General features: G+C 46.8%; 1 pseudogene; it reads right to left on the bottom strand.

Moving 5' to 3' along the window:
* The window catches only part of LOC136397131 (zinc finger protein 726-like), a 28,863-nt pseudogene extending 20,338 nt beyond the window's left edge, over nt 1-8,525 (bottom strand).
* Between the last annotated feature and the right edge of the window lie 6,374 nt (nt 8,526-14,899).

Below are 14,899 nucleotides of genomic sequence, written 5' to 3'. Positions count from 1 at the left end.
AAAGCATTTGAACTGTTGATTACCTTGTGTTTTGTTGCTTTTAAATGAACCACCAGGGAGGTGAATTATAGCAATTTAATTGGTCTTTGCATGCAGGATTGTGTTCACCAACAGAAAAAATAATAATTTATAATGAATGCTCAAGTTCGCCTGAGTTCCAAAGATTGAAGAGGCACTTTCTCCCTCTGGTTCAGGCTCTGGACATTTTCACAAGAGAACTTAGCAGAGACATCTTTGATTATTCCCAAGAAGCATAGGGGCCTCATAGGGACCTTTGTTTCACTCATAATTAATTGCTTTAGCTCACCACGGGCCACACACAGGACTGAGCCCTCCTGGGTGTCCCACACGTTCAGGAGAGAAACCGAGCCACACGAGAGAGTACCGAGTGACCAGAAGGTAAATGGACTCTGGCAGCCCTGCTCACAAGCAGAACACTGTCTGTGTCACATGACTTCCAGTAAAGATAAGTTTAAGCCAAAAATCAGCTACTGGATCCTGGTTGGGCGCATGCGGGAGTCTGTCTCTCTGCCTCCCCACTTATCACTTCAGAAAGATACAAAAAAAAAAAAAAAAAAGGGAAGATAGTCCCTCACCAATTATGGTAAAAATGGGATACGGGGACTTTCTTCATGAAATTTCCTTAGAGCCTTAATGTCAAATTCTCAGACTCATCAACAATTTGTTATGTATCTTGAGAAAGCTGATAGCACACTAGAAGGTGCTGGCTTGGCCCTGAAAGGTCTTACCAAAACCTGGGACATACTGGGACCCTGCCCTGATGGGTAGAGACACAGGCAGCACTGCCAACACTGTTCAGACACTTACTGTGTATGCACCACCAGACCCAGGGGATTGAGAATATGCGAGGAGATGGGAGGCTTTTAGACATTCTAGCGGACATCAACACTGGAGCGCAACCATCCAGACACGATCAGAGACACTGTACAGAAAATCCGGCAGTTTCCTCTTTGCACTGATTGGTAGGAATGCAATTATTACAATTTTTACTTCAATAAGATATCTGGCAGGAAACAGGAATTAATTATTGGGGAAGCTGTCATTTACTCGAGATTGGGGTGCATCCTGAAGGAGTGAAAATTCCACTTCAAGGCCCTCTGAGGAAAAGCAGGAGATGGAAGTCAGGACGCAGACTTCCATTGGAAGAACAGAGATGTAAGGGGAACCCACAGGGTGCTGGGCTAGGGTTAGGGTTACACAGGAAGGCTAGCTAGTTCTGAAAAACCGTAGCTGAGAGTGGCCGCTCTCTCCAGAAGGTATATAAGACATGAAAAGAGAAACACGGGATGACCAAACTCTCCCATGCTCTCCTCCATTCTCTTTTAATGGGAAATCGAGGTTCAATACCACAAGATATACCACTGGGATGCAGCCTTAAGAACTGGAATAAATTTGGCCTGGCCAGGTGGTGGTACAGTGGATAGAGCAGCAATCTGGGAAGCTGAGGACCCAGGTTCAAAACCCTGAGGTAGCCAGCTTGAGTGCAGGGTCGCCAGCTTGAGCATAGAACCACAGACATGACCCCATGGTCACAAGCTTGAGCCCAAAGTTGCTGGCTTGTGTGAGGGGTCACTGGCTCAGCTGTAGCCCCCAGTCAAGGCATGTATGAGAAGGCAATCAATGAAAACTAAAGTGCCTCATTGACAAGTTTATGCTTCTCATCTGTCTCCCTTCCTTCTGTCTGTCCCTATCATTCTCTCTCAAAAAAAGTTTTAAAAATTAGTTAAAATATTGCCTGACCAGATGATGGCACAGTGGATAGAGTGTCAAACTGGGACATGGAGGGCCCAGGTTCGAGACCCCGAGGTCGCCAGCTTGAGCATAGACTCACCAGCTTGAGTGTAGGATCACAGACGTGACCCCATGGTCACTGGCTTGAGCAAGGGGTCACTTGCTCTGCTGTAGCCCCCCCCCCCATCAAGGCACATATGAGAAAGCAATCACTGAACAACTAAGGAGCTGAAACAAAGAACTGATGCTTTTCATCTCTCTCCCTTCCTGTCTCTCTGTCCCTATTTATCCCTCTCTCTCTCTCTGTCTCTGTCAAAAAAAGTTAGTAAAAATATTAAAAGAATTCATTCCAGCCCTGGCCAGTTGGCTCAGTGGTAGAGTATCAGCCTGGCATGTGGATGTCCTGGGTTCAATTCCCAGCCAGGGCACACAGGAGAAGCGCCCATCTGCTTCTCCACCCCTCCCCCTCTCCTTCCTCTCTGTCTCTCTCTTCCCCTCCCGCAGCCAAGTCTCCATTGGAGCAAAGTTGGCCCGAGCACTGAGGATGGCTCCATGGCCTCCACCTCAGGTGCTAGAATGGCTCCGGTTGCAACAGAGCAACAGCCCAGATGGGCAGAGCATCACCCCCTAGTGGGCGTGCCGGTGGATCCCAGTTGGGCGCATGCGGGGGTGTCTCTGCCTGCCTGCTTCTCACTTCAGAAAAATACCAAAAAAAACAAAAAAGAACTAATTTGAGGATTTGAACTCCCTTGGTCTTTACAAAGTGATAATGGTTCTGCCTTTACTTCATAAATAACTTAAAGGGTTAATAAGGCCTTAGGCATCAAATGGCATCTTCACTTGTCCTGGAGACCTGTCATCACGGAAAGTCAAGAGCTCAAACCAGATCTCAAGAAAACATTGACTAAATTATGCCCAGAATCTCATAAGAACTGGCTCCTATTACTGCCCATTACTCTACTAAGAATATGAGTAAGCCCAACTCCATTGTTAGGTCTAAGCCCATTTGAAACTTTATATGGAAGGGCTTTTCTTTACACAGACTTCCTATTTGATGAGGAGGTCAATGGCATGATTATATATAATTATATATAATATAATATTTTTTTACTTTTTTTTTTTACAGAGACAGAGAGTGAGTCAGAGAGAGGGATAGACAGGGACAGACGGACGGGAACGGAGAGAGACGAGAAGCATCAATCATCAGTTTCTCTTTGCGCGTTGCAACACCTTAGTTGTTCATCGATTGCTCTCTCATATATGCCCTGACCGCAGGCCCTCAGCAGACCGAGCAGCCTCCTGCTGGAGCCAGTGACCCTGGGTTCAAGCCGGTGGGCTTTTGCTCAAACCAGATGAGCCCGCGCTCAAGCTGGTGACCTTGGGGTCTCGAAACTGAGTCCTCTGCATCCCAGTTCGATGCTCTATCCACTGCGCCACAGCCCAGTCAGGCAATATAATATATTTTTATATTATATTATATATATATAATAATCATGCCATTAAATATATATCACCTTTTTAGCAAACTTCCAAAAGAATAGTCAAGAAATTAAAGTAAATATGCTTCCTCCAACCACAACCTCTTCATATGAAACTGGATACCAGGTTTTAATAAAAACCTGGAAGGAGGAATCCCCAGCTTCCCAACTCACCCCCAGTTGGAAGAGACCTCACACAGGCATACTTTACTCCCACAGCAATTAAAGTTCTGGGAATAGCCAGTTGGACCCATCAGTCGGGAGTGAAGCCTTATCATTCAACTGAACAAAAAACAAGCAAATCAAAGGACAATAACTGAACCTGTGAACCCATAGAAGACCTGTGGCTACTCTCTAAAAATACCAGAAAAGCCACACCTCTGGTGGTGCGGTGGACAGAGCGGCAACCTGGAACACTGAGGTCACTGGTTCAAAACCCTGGCCTTGCCTGGTTAAGGCACATAGGAGAAACAATCAGAGAACAACTAAAGTGAAGCAATTATGAGCTGATGCTTCTTCTCTCTCTCTAAAAAATCAAGACATAAAATCTTTAAAAAAAATAATTTGGCCCTGGCCAGTTAGCCCAGTCGGTTAAGAGTGTCATTCCAAAATGACAAGGTCACAGGTTCAATTCCTCATCAGGGCACACACAGGAAGCAATCAAAGAATGCATGGCTGAGTGGAACAACAAATGAATGCTTCCTCTCTCTCTATCTCTCTAAAAATTAATAAAAATTAAGCCCTGGCCAGATAGCTCAGTTGGTTGGAGCGTCGCTCTGGAGCACAAAGGTTGCCAGTTTGATTTCCTGGTCAGGGCACACACAGGAGCAGCTTGATGTTCCTGTCTCTCTATAAAATAATAATAATAATTATTATTATTATAATAAATAATAAAAAATAAAAATAGATTGCTAATTAGGCTTGAAAATCACCTTTGTTCTGGTTGTTGCCCTTCTTTGGATTCTCTTTATACCAGATCAATGCATGAGGGCTTGTTTGCTCCCTTCTGGGTGGAATTATTTCTTGTAAACCTTAAATCCAAACAATGATGGGACTCCTAATCAAAATCTTTATACTTTCCCTATTACTCTGTCTCAAACCCGCACTCCTAATCCATACTTCTCCCAATATTAAGCCCCCACAGGCTACAGTTGCCTTGCTAGCCAATACTATTTACTATTTTCAGTCACTCTTGTTGGATATGCTAACAAATTCGAGGCCAGTTCGGAGAGGAACGGCCAGCTCTGGGTCGAAACCCAGGGGTTCATGTACTATTCAACTCCTTCTGGGTATCGATATCTACATGTATCGAGTGCCAAAAAGGGCCTCACTCACCCCACTGTAGGGCCAATCTATACTGGGGTCAAACTCAAAAATCAGGTCTCCCTGTTTCTATTCCTCCAAGTTCGACCAGGGATACCCAACAGGATCTTTAAGTAATACATCTTGCAACTTCACTGTTCAAATACATATTGACAACTGAACTCTCTCTCCCTTGACAGTCCCTCCCATACAAACCTCTCACCTCAGTCCTCTACCAAATATATCTATTTTTCAAAGACAGAACTGCAGTGGAGGATTCTTTTGGGGAAGATCCCTAGATTGCTACCACCTAGCTTTACTGGCCAAGTCCTACAGGGGATGCATAGTAACAGACAATTGTTCCCTCATTTATAACACTTCCCAAGAAAATAATTTTATTGATGCCACCTGACACATTATGTTTTGGGAAGACAAAATTAACAACATTTCCCACAACACCCCTTGTTTTAACCCATAACTACAGCAACTGTCACCAGTACATACTTCCGGAAATACAACTCTAGGAACACCCATGGCGGCACCCACCTTGGTGAAACCCAATTCAGTGTATATCACATGTCAGAAGGCCTACCGCCTCCGAAGGGACATTCTACCTGTGGGGACTCTGCTTATCAATGCCGACTCACTAACTGGACAGGACTTTGCACCTTAGGATATATGTTACCCACTGTATGTATTGCTAAAGCTATAGCTTCTATATGCATCTCCTAAAGCACCACTCACAGGATCTCTAAAAGAGGGCCCCTAATCCCCATTCTAGTAGGAATCAACACCTTGTTCGGATTAGCAGGAGCCAACACCAGGAACACTGGTGTAGTCTCAACAGAAAATATCTTTGTCCATCTCCCCTCTGAGATGGCTCAGCTTAACACCCATATTGCAGCCTCTCCTTCTACCCTCCAAACTCAAATCAACTCCTTAGTGACTCTTACTGTCCAAATTACATGAGTTTTCGACACATTAGCTGCTGCCGAAGAAGGTGTCTGTGCCACGCTTCAAGAAGAATGCTGTTTTTGGGTCAACCAAACAGGCCCAATTTCAGGACTATATTTTTTACCTTTTTTTAATTTTTAGTGAGAGGAGGAGAGATAGTGAGACAGACTCCCATAAAAGCCCCAACAGGAATCTACCCGGCAAGCCCCATCTGGGGTTGATGCTCAAACCAACCGAGCTACCCTCAGCACCTGGGGACAATGCTCGAACAAACTGGGCCAGTGGCTGTGGGAGGGAAAGAGTGGCGAAGGGGGAGAGGGAGAGAAGCAGTTGGTCACTTCTCATGGTGTGCCCTTACTGGGAATTGAACCCAGGACATCCATAGGCTGGGCCAATGCTCATCTATTGAGGAAACCGGCCAGGGCAACAGGACCATATTTTTTAGACAAGGCCAGGCAACTCCAGGTTTGGGATAAACAGGGGTAGAGTTCCTCCTGGTCCAGCATCTGGTTGTGGAGCACTTGGCTACTGCCCTTTCTAGGTCCCCTGATTTTCCTGTTTTTTTCCTCCTTCTTTTTGTACCTTGTATTATCAATAACTTTGTCCATTTTGCATCATCCAGGATGGAAACAATTCACCTACAAACGGCCATCTGACCAGGATGTGTAAACACGGCTCTCAAACCTCTAGATCAGGCTACTGATGAATTCTACATGGAACCCTAACCCTTACCTACCCCGACAGGTAACCAGCTCCATGTTCTCACTCGGCAGGAAGTAGATATGGAAGACTGACTGTTGACTTTCAGCACCCCAAAAGCATTAGGATAGTATTACTTGAGAGGGGAGCGTTAGGTAGGACAGACAGCTATCAGAGCAGGAAAAGCAAAGGGGGAAGACAAGGGGGTTTATCATACACACGAAACAAGGGAGTCAGTAGTTTAAGGTCTGCCGAACAAAATCACCAAATGTTCACACGACCTTGAAACCCCGTATAGACCCGGGTTCGATTCCCAGCCAGGGCACACAGGAGAAGCGCCCATTTGCTTCTCCACCCCTCCACCGCGCCTTCCTCTCTGTCTCTCTCTTCCCCTCCCGCAGCCAAGGCTCCATTGGAGCAAAGATGGCCCGGGCGCTGGGGATGGCTCTGTGGCCTCTGCCTCAGGCACTAAAGTGGCTCTGGTCGCAACATGGCGATGCCCAGGATGGGCAGAGCATCGCCCCATGGTGGGCGTGCCGGGTGGATCCCGGTCAGGGTCGGGCGCATGCGGGAGTCTGTCTGACTGTCTCTCCCTGTTTCCAGCTTCAGAAAAATGCAAAAAAAAAGAAACCCCGTATATTAATCCCAATATCAGGGAAGGGAAACCTTGAAATTTATAGCTGAAAAGCATATAATCTCCAAGACCCCAACAAGTAGGGGCACTCAGGATAGGTGAGTCTGCCCGTTTGTGCCCTGTGCATAGCTTCACTTAGTAAACGGCTTGCTTTGCTTTAACTTCGCACCCTGTCTCTCCCCTGAATTCTTTCTCACAAGGGTGATAAGAATCAAGAAGGAAAAGGCCTTCTTGGACTTGGGCTTTCTCCTGTAACAAAAGACCAGCCTCCTGTCCTTCTTCAAAGAAGAGTCAGGAAAAATGAACTCCTATAGAAACACCACACTGTATTTTCTTTCTTGTCTTCACGTGCTCTCCTCCCACAGACATTCACACATTCCCACAGCAATGAGAACAGCGCTGCTCTCCTGAACGCCCAAACCCAACACAACACCCTGTCACCTCCCCTGACCATCCCTGCTCCCCACTCTCACTAATGCATCCCGGGTGCTCTCCTCTCTGGAGCATGTCTGTGCCCCCCACTCACCTTTGCTTGTCTCTATTCTAAATAAAATTTCTTACCTGGCCCTGCCCCAGCGGGTAAGTGGCCAACCCAGTATGCCATATTCAATCAATGACAACACAACTAAATGAAACAACTAAATTCTTACCTCCCCCCCCAAATCAATTGAAAAAAGAAGAAACAAAGCAAAAAGAAAAAATAATAATCCATCCAGGAACCTTCCTGCTAATGCCTAGGCTCACTTTAGAACCACTTGGAGCATTTAATTAAAACAAAGATGCTCCACACAGAGCAGCTGTCCAACTCGGGGGGGGGGGGGGGGGGGAGACACAGGTTATGTTCTGAAGTGCCCCGTCCTGCGCCCCCACTTCTGCTCACCAGCCCCCTCCCTGCGCCCTTCTCTCCGGGCCCCTCCCTCTCCTCGGGGTTTCTCCCCTTTCTTCCCCTCGCGCTCCTCTCCCCGGTTACTGTCACTCTCCCCGTCGCGGTCCCGTCCCCCCGCACCCCCACGTTACCGTCTCTTCATGGCCCCTCACTGCCCTCTCCTCCCCTCCCGTGTCTCTCTCCGTCCCCTGACCCCTCCCAGCCCCGCTCTGCGCGTCCCCGGGGCCCCTTCGCTGTCGCCGCTCCCACACAGCCCTCCCCGCGCGGGGCCGGGGGCTCTTCTGGGGACCCCGCGTTCTCGCCCCGAATCCCCACCCCATGGAGAGTGTGCTCTTCCTGCACCCGGGCCTCTTATTAAATGGTGGGGTCTCAGGAGGGGGTCCGCAGGTCCCCGGGGCGGGGGGGGGGGCAGTCCGGGCTCCACGGGCCGAGAGAGGCCGGGCGGGGGGAGGGGCGCACACTGTCAGTCTCCAGCGCCCGCGTCCGTCTCCCGGGACTTTAAACAGCGCGGGTGTGTGTGTGTGTGGGGGGGGCTGCCCCCTCGGGACCGAGGCAGGAAGCCCCGCGGCGAGGGGGCCCCACGCCCCGCGGTGGCCTCAGAGTTTCCCTGGAAACCGACGCGGAGCCCCCACCCGGCAGCGAAGCGGGCAGGCTCGGGGCCTCTCACCGGGACTCCGCACTCACCGCTGGGGGCTCGGGAGCGGGGCTCTCGGCGTCCGCAGCGACCCTCAGGCTCCCCGCATGCAGGAATGGGGACGGGGAGGGTCAAGTTTAAACCGGGAAGACAGTCACCAGAATCTCTGCTCTTCCCGACCCAAGAGCCGCAGGCTCTGTAAGAAGTTGCGCATGCGCATTCCTTTGAAAGCCTGACAGCGCATCCAGAATGCACCCGGTGTGATCAGAGGCGAGTCTGTGCCCAGACAACCGAATGAAGAGAAGCGGGTGCAGGGGCGGGCCTGAGGTCCCCTTCATCTGATCTCATTGGGTATAGCTTTACTTGTGCATTCGTTTGACTTACCAACATCGTTATTCCTACAATTGAAATATTTCTTTCCACATTTCATATTATGATGACCGTCCAAGGGTTCAATTTTGGATCTCTGCCACACAGGTCATACTTTCAAGAGTCCTCTGAGACGTATGTATGACAGAAGTTTATTAACGTTTCACTCTGTTAAATCCATTGCTCAACTCAGTATACTTTAAGATACCTGCCAGTAAACTATTTGATGCTCAGTGAACATTCATACCGACTAAAGTTCTTCCAAATTCATTATATTTGTAGGTTTTCTGTAATGGGTATAACTGTGATATTTGTTTATCGATGAACAATAGTTCAAAACTTTCCTCTTTCTATTGAAAAATTTTATTTTCAGAGTAAGAAAAATTCCTTCCATGCCCTGGCTGGATATCTCGGTTGGTTAGAGCTTCATCAGTAAGCTTTGAGGTTGCAGATTCGATTCCAGGTCAGAGCACATACAGGAACAGATCGATGTTCTTGTCTATCTTACTGCCTCTCTTTCAAGTCAATTTAAAAAGTTTTCTTTTAAGCTACAAAATATAAGGATCCACCTGACCAGGCGGTGGCCAGTGGATAAAGTGTCGGATGGGGACGCGGAGGACCCAGGTTCAAACCTCTAACCCCTCCACGTTGTCAGCTTGAGTGTGGGCTCATTCGGTTTGAGCAGGGGCTCACTAACTTGAGCCCAAGGTCGCTGACATGTGCAAGAGGTCACTCGCTCTGCTGTAGCCCCTTGGTCAAGGCACATATGAGAAAGCAATCAATGAACAGCTAAGGGGTCACAACAAAGAATTGATGCTTATCTCTCTCTCCTCCTGTCTGTCCCTATCTGTCCCTGTCCCTCTCTCTGTCAAAAAATAAAAAACGAATCATTTTGAGAGATTTCTCAAATTTTTGTTTGGTTTTTTATTAATTTTAGATAGAGAGGAAGGGAGAGAAGAGAGACAGGAACATTGATCTGCTCCTGCATGCTCCCTGACAGAGATGGAACTCAGAACCTGTCTGCTTCAGGATGATGCTCCAACCGAGCTCTCCAGGGATGATAGGTTTTCTATTTTTTTAAGATTTTTATTTATTCATTTTAGAGAGGGGAGAAAGAAGGGGGGAGGAGCAGAAAGCATCAACTCCCATATGTGCCTTGAGCAGACGAACCCAGGGGTTTTTTTTTGTTTGTTTGTTTTTTCCTTTTTTTATTTTTTATTTTTATTTATTTATTTATTTATTACAGAGACAGAGAGTGAGTCAGAGCAAGGGATAGACAGGGACAGACAGACAGGAACGGAGAGAGATGAGAAGCATCAATTATTAGTTTTTCATTGCGCTTGCAACACCTTAGTTGTTCATTGATTGCTTTCTCATATGTGCCTTGACCGCGGGCCTTCAGCAAACCGAGTAACCCCTTGTTGGACCCAGTGACCTTGGGTTCAAGCTGGTAGACTTTTGCTCAAACCAGATGAGCCCTCGCTCAAGCTGGCGACCTCGGGGTCTCGAACCTGGGTCCTCTGCATCCCAGTCCGAAGCTCTATCCACTGCGCCACCGCCTGGTCAGGCTTGAACCCAGGGTTTTGAACCGGTGACCTCAGTAATCAGGGTTGTGGCTTTATCCACTGCACCACCAGAGGTCAGTCAGGCCAACAGATTTCTTAACTTGATTACACTTACGTATCCCCAGCTTTAATCTCTACAGTTAACCATGATGTACCTGAAAGCTTAATCCACTCCTTTTATCAAATGATTCCATGCATTTATTTCCTGAACATGGTTAAGAAGGTTTTTGTTTTTTAATGTTTATGATTTTAGAGAGAGGAAGGGAGAAAGCAGGAGAGAGCAGGAGACAGAAACTACTGTTCCTGTATGTGCCCAGTCCTGGGATCAAACTCACAACTTCAGCATATCAGGCTGATGCACAAAGCAACCGAATTTCCTGGCCAGGGAATGAAGCTTGTTTTCATACCCAGGCAACTTGGATTCGAAAACTGATGCAGTCACTTCTGGTGGTGTAATTGTTTTTATTACTACTACTACTACTACTACTATTCATTTTAGAGAGAGAGAAAGAGGGGAGGGGAGAGAGAGAGGTGGGGAAGAGCAGGAAGCAACTACTTCCATATATGCCTTGGCGAAGCCTAGGGTTTTGAACCAGTGACTTTAGCATTGCAGGTTAACACTTTATCCACCCCGCCAGCAGAGGTCAGGCCAGGAAAGAGTTTTTAATACTTGATTTTATTACAAGTTATTTCATCTGTAGAAGGAGAATATCAACAGTTCTTACTTCAGAGATTTCAATATTCAATCATTTATTATACATAGAGCATCAGTATTACTCTTACTGTAGTGTGATCTAAAACAATTTACATAAAAATTAAGCCCACGGATGAAAGAAACCTATTATTTTGGGATGGGAAGAAAGTCTGGGTGGAGAACATTAGGTGTCAGTAGCCATGGTAAACAGTACCACATGTCTCATATTTCCTGTCAGGTCCTCTGGCTCTGAATAAAAACACCTGTCACTAAGAAGTGGCAAAACAATCCCACACATTTGGCAATGAAGATTGTCTCCTTCTCACAAAAGTCGGCTGCAATCTTAGGAACTCTCTATTTTTTTAAATTATTCTATTTCCATTTACTTTATTGTATGCTTGTTGACCTCAAAATACTTGGTTTTCAAGCACCTGACCATAGTCAACTCACACACAAAAAAGACTTCCATTCACAACCTGTGTCATTCCTGTTCTTTCATTGAACCAAAGTCCTTAAAAAACTTTCTTCATAAACATACAGCACTTACTTTGTCCTTGTCATCATCTTATGTACATTTTCATGTCACAAGTCTCAGCACAATCCATTCATGTATGTATCTCTTGGTGTGTTTAATGAGAAAAATAAAAATGAAACATAATGTGTGAGGAAGAAAAAAATGCTAAGGAAAAATACATTAAATAATGAAGTATTAATACAGTTAAAAATGAACTACTATAAACATATTGCTTGCTATGTAATATAAAATTGAATGTTTTCATATCCTTTAGAAATTTGCTTTAAATAAAACTGTTCAGTAATACTTATTTAATAAACATGACAAAGCATTAATTTTCCTTATACTAGTATAAAATTGTCCTAAAGTGGAGATAAAGTAGTTTACAAGTATTTTCAACAACCACTTCCTAAAATGAAACCCAAGCGTGCATCAGGAAAAGGAATGTAATATTCAACAAAATAGTAAAGTATTGCCTGACTGGGTGGTGGCGCAGTGGATAGAGCGTCGGACTGGGATGCAGAAGACCCAGGTTCGAGACCCCGAGGTCACCAGCTTGAGCGAGGGGTTACTCGAACCCGCAGTCAAGGCACATATGAGAAAGCAATCAATGAACAATTAAGGTGTTGAAACGCGCAATGAAAAACTAATGATTGATGCTTCTCATCTCTCTGTCCCTGTCTGTCCCTCTGTCTCTGTAAAAAAAAAAAAAAAAAAAAAAAAAGGCCCTGGCCGGTTGGCTCAGCGGTAGAGAGGGAGAGGGGTTCGATTCCCGGCCAGGGCACATAGGGGAAGCGCCCATTTGCTTCTCCACCCCCACCCCCCCTTCCTCTCTGTCTCTCTCTTCCCCTCCCGCAGCCAAGGCTCCATTGGAGCATAGATGGCCTGGGCGCTGGGGATGGCTCCTTGGCCTCTGCCCCAGGCGCTAGAGTGGCTCTGGTCGCGACAGAGCGACGCCCCGGAGGGGCAGAGCATCGCCCCCTGGTGGGAAGAGCATTGCCCCTGGTGGGCGTGCCGGGTGGATCCCGGTTGGGCGCATGCAGGAGTCTGTCTGACTGTCTCTCCCCGTTTCCAGCTTCAGGAAAAAAAAAAAAAAAAAAAAAAAAAAAGTAAAGTATTAATAGGAAGAAAATTGGATCTTTCCCAACTAAAAAAATCAGCAGTTTTGAGAGCAGACATTTAAAGTCTTATTAAAGAGTCTGGTTTCATTTGTTAATGTTTGAGTATTCATATCATTTAGGTTTCATTGTATCTTCTCCCTAGTCTGCCCTCTAAGCAAAGTGGTAACAGTCTGAGTGGCTCCTCCTTTGAAACCACTGGCAAGTTCAAACGATACACGGGTACCCTCACCCACGCCAGCCTTGTAAGTGCACTAATGTGACAGAACACAGGTTTGGCTGCCTGCCACTTAGAAAGTCAACACTTCTGAGAAAAGTGCTGGGGGGAAAAAAGACAGTTTAAGTGCTGTCCACCTGCGAAAATGAGGGATTTTGCCCCAAAGCCCATCTTAATATTGCAGGTCAGGCAAAGTTGTTTTTCTTTTATATATGTGTGTGTGTGTGTGTTTTGTTTTGTATTTTCCTTAGTGAGAAATGGGGAGGCAGTCACAGACTCCCACATGCGCCCGACTGGATCCACCCAGCATGCCCACTAGGGGGCGTTGCTCTGTTAAAACTGGAACCATTGTAGCACCTGAGGCGGAGGCCATGGTGCCATCCTCAGCGCCTGGGCCAACTTTGCTCCACTGGAGCCTTGGCTGCAGGAGGGGAAGAGAGAGATAGAGAGGGAGAGGGGGAAGGGTGGGGAAGTAGATGGGCGCTGCTTCTGTGTGCCCTGGCCAGGAATCAAACCCAGGACTTCCACATGCTGGGCCAACCACTGAGCTAGCTGGCCAAGGCTCAGGCAAAGTTTTTACGAGGAAGAGGGAAAGCAGAACAAAGAAATCAAGGGGAAAGGGTTGACAAGTTCTCCATGTGCAAACCAGCTCAATCCATTCCAATATTCCAGTAAGAATCTCACAACTGGTTAAGCGATGGTCTGATGTGCATCAGCCTGGTTTTCCAGTTTAAGGTCAGCAAATCTCCCAGAGCTGAAATGCCTGAGGGTTGGAGTCTGCTTCTCTCAAAATTAGTCCCTTCGGCCTAGCCTGCGGAGGACCCGGGTTCGATTCCCGGCCAGGGCACACAGGAGAAGCGCCCATTTGCTTCACCACCCCTCCGCCACGCCTTCCTCTATGTCTCTCTCTTCCCCTCCCGCAGCCAAGGCTCCATTGGAGCAAAGATGGCCCGGGCGCTGGGGATGGCTCCTTGGCCTCTGCCCCAGGCGCTAGAGTGGCTCTGGTCACAACATGGCGATGCCCAGGATGGGCAGAGCGTTGCCCCATGGTGGGCGTGCCGGGTGGATCCCGGTCGGGCGCATGCGGGAGTCTGTCTGACTGTCTCTCCCTGTTTCCAGCTTCAGAAAAATGAAAATAAATAAATAAATAAATAAATTAGTCCCTAGAATTTGTTTATTTCTTTTCCAAGTTAGAGGAGTGGAGATAGACATACTCCAGCATGTACCCCAAAAGGATCCATCTGGCAACCCGTTTGAGGCTGATGCTCTGCCCATCTGGGCTCATGCTCATAATCCAGCTATTTTTAGCACCCGAGGCAGAGGCACTAATAAGCCATCCCTGTGCCCAGGACGATGTACTTCAACCAATCACCCATGGCTGCAGGAGGTGGGGGAAGAGAAAACAGAGACTGAGAGGGGGGGGGGGGCCGAGAGAAGCAAATGGTCAATTCTCTGTGTGTCCTAACCAGTAATCCAACCAGGATGTCCATATGCCAGGTCGGTGCTCTACGACCCCGGGCCTAGTTCCTAGAATTCTTATACAAACATAATGTTTGTCTACAAGTTACATATTAATTCAAGTCCACAAGTGGAAGTCAATATGCATTAGCCACCTTCTTGTGGTTAGTCTGTTCTATTCTTAGCTGGGACGGGACCTAAAAACCATTGTGTTTCTGGAACATTCTGAATACAAGCTGTAGCAACTGTTAGTTCTCACCATCTTTCTTAGAACGACAGGGCTGGCAATCTCTTCTGCCACCCTTAGTACTATTATCAGAGCAGTACAAGGTTATATAGCCGGCTACAGCAACACATGAAATCCCTCAACTTGCCCAGTCGCTCAAGCCATGTATTTCACTGCGTCAGTCCACCCTGCTCTCTCTAAAAAGCTTTATCTTACAAGGAAATTTCTTAACAGGTTAGAGATTTCCGATCATCTCATCATTTCCATTATAAAAATCAAGCTCTGGATGGTGTTCCACCCTTTCCACTGAATGGCCATAACTGCAAATTAATGACAAAATGTTTGGGAAGTGAATGTTTAACACCTTTCATTTATCAAACAAACAAAAAGTATTATCAT

This window comes from Saccopteryx leptura, chromosome 3, assembly GCF_036850995.1.
Source record: "Saccopteryx leptura isolate mSacLep1 chromosome 3, mSacLep1_pri_phased_curated, whole genome shotgun sequence".
Lineage (NCBI taxonomy): Eukaryota > Metazoa > Chordata > Mammalia > Chiroptera > Emballonuridae > Saccopteryx > Saccopteryx leptura.
This window is presented reverse-complemented; position numbering and strand designations above follow the sequence as displayed.